This window comes from Salmo salar, chromosome ssa18 (assembly GCF_905237065.1).
Source record: "Salmo salar chromosome ssa18, Ssal_v3.1, whole genome shotgun sequence".
NCBI lineage: Eukaryota > Metazoa > Chordata > Actinopteri > Salmoniformes > Salmonidae > Salmo > Salmo salar.
In genome coordinates, this window is record NC_059459.1 from 64,917 (window position 1) to 67,500 (window position 2,584).

General features: G+C 49.3%; 1 pseudogene; it reads left to right on the top strand.

Moving 5' to 3' along the window:
- Nucleotides 1-316: 316 nt before the first annotated feature.
- Nucleotides 317-2,584, top strand: part of LOC106594877 (phosphatidylinositol 4,5-bisphosphate 3-kinase catalytic subunit alpha isoform-like) — a 121,947-nt pseudogene continuing 119,679 nt past the window's right edge.

Genomic DNA, 2,584 nt, shown 5'->3' on the forward strand with positions numbered 1-2,584 from the left:
GACTTGTTCTCAACTAGCCTACCTGGTTAAATAAAGGACTTGTTATCAACTAGCCTACCTGGTTAAATAAAGGTGAAATAATAAACAATTAGGGAGGTGTTCTTAATGTTTTGTTCACTCAGTATATAGCGTGTTTTATTATTATTTTCCTCCGACTAATAAACGGTCACCAGTGCCGCTCTGCTCTTAAAGGCGCCGCCCCTCCGTATGTCCTCTGAGTTAGAAACAGCTGACTGCCAGGTCGCCTCCCCTTTAAAAATGAATTATGTGATTCCATGTCGTCCCCCTCTCCTCTCCTCCCCTCCCCTCTTGTCCCCCTCCCTGTCGAACACATTGTTCTCCGCTCAGCACAGGCCCGGTAAAGGAACTGGATGCTTTTGAAGTCCCGGTTTAGTTTACGGTGAAAAGAAAAAAGACAAGACAGGCGTCGGCACCCGAGGATTTACCGTTTTTTTTTGTTGTTGTTGTTGTTGAACGGCAGAGAAGCAAGACAGCGAGAGAGGAAAAGCGCTGGTAGACATGATGCTATGACCAGGGCTGGAACGGAGGCGCAGACACAGATCACTACCGGCCCGGCGAGACAGACCCTCCCGCCTTACAGCCTGGCGTGAGAGACAGGGGGTGAGTGACAAACTTCAGGGGGGGGGGGGAGGGAGAGGGAGGGAGGGAGGGAGGGAGAGGGAGGGAGGGAGGGGGGCGTCACTCATTGAAGCTTATATTATGACTCACTAAGGACAACCTGGCTACTGTGATTGCGCGTGTTATATTGGCGGTGTGTGTGTGTGTGTGTGTGTGTGTGTGTGTCAGGAAGCTGATGTCTCATCATAATAATGATGACATCTCATCTTGGGATATCATCGCTGCCAATAATCAGAGAGGAGAGAAGGACAGCAAAGGAACAGGAGATGGAAAAGAGGGCTTTCACTGCTGTATTGTTTGTAGCCTGGTCAGAGAAGAGAGACAGAGAGAGAGAGACAGAGATAGACGGGGAAAATATATGGTGGGGGGAGAGAGAGAGAGAGAAAATAACATACACAATGTATTTAGATAACTGCATTTCTCCTGATAAACTCATTAACAAAAGACATCTAACATCTGTCTGTCCCCGGAAGTCCAGAGCTTTATTGTGTGTGCAGCCTGATATTTTAATAAATAGTCTTCAGTAGGCCTATGCTCCAGCTAATCCTAGACGCTACTGGGCTGTCTGTGTCCCGCTTTGAGTGTCAAATCAAATACAGAGTAATAATGACTAGCTGTTAGTTTGGTAGTTTAGGTTAGAACTGAATGACTGCTTGATTATTTTGTTATATGTTATTGGGTTATTATGTCCACCGGCTCCCCCATTACGTTATTAAGCTACATCTCTCTGAGGACTGTCTCAATGATGCTGTCACTTTGATTCTCGATGGTCAGTGTGTGTGTGTGTGTGTGTGTGTGTGTGTGTGTGTGTGTGTGTGTGTGTGCGTGCGTGCGTGCGTGCGTGTGTGTACCTGCTCCCAGAGTGGAGGGTGTGTGTGTGTGTGTGTGTGTGTGTGTGTGTGTGTGTGTGTGTGTGTGTGTGTGTGTGTGTGTGTGTGTGTGTGTGTGTGTGTGTGTGTATTTGTGCAGCTGCATGCGCCAGGCGGCCGGTGTCCTACTTTCTCTCGCGCGGCGGCTCGGGTTCTTTGTTCGCTGCCGCTGAGCGCGTCTGCCGCGGCTTGGCGGTGTGTGTGTGTTGCGTAGTATTGCGTTTGCCGCTCAGCCGCTTCGTGACATGCCGTGGGGGAGAAGCCGGGCAGAGCGGGAGATTATGCCGAGTGACAGGTCTCTGTTCCCGGATAGGAGAGGGCGGTAGCCTCGGTTACTACCGATATTATTACCGTTATAAACCATTATATACATGCTCCGTTATGACTGGAGACAACATGATATCAACTTCACACACACACATTACACACACACACACACACACACACACACACACACACACACACACACACACACACACACACACACACACACACACACACACACACACACACACAGAGAGAACAGGGCTGATGATCCTGTATGAAAGAGTGACATCATATTCGGGGATTTAAGAGACCATTACAAATCAGTTTCTAAAAATGTCTGCTGTCTATCGCCCTCGCTCCCTCTCTCCCTCTCTCTCTCTCTCCCTCGCTCCCTCTCTCTCCCTCTCTCTCCCTCTCTCTGTCTCTCCCTCTCTCTCTCTCTCTCTCTCTCTCTCTCTCTCTCTCTCTCTCTCTCTCTCTCTCTCTCCTCTCTCCCTCTCTCTCTCTCCCTCCCTCTCTCCCTCTCTCTCTCTGCCTCTCTCTCTATCCTTCTCTCTCTTTCTCCCTCTCTCCCTCTCTCTCTCCCTCCCTCTCTCTCTGTCTCTCTGTCTCTCTCTCTCTCTCTGTGTGTCTCTCTCTCTGTGTCTCTCTCTCTGTCCCTCTCTCTCTCTCTCTCTCCATCCTTCTCACTCCCTCCCTCCATCTCTCTATCTCCCTCCCTCTCTCTATATCTCATCCTTCTTAATGCTAGTTTATCTTTCTCCTTCTCTCTCTCTCTCCACTTCAATTTGTCCTGCTCTTTCCCTCTC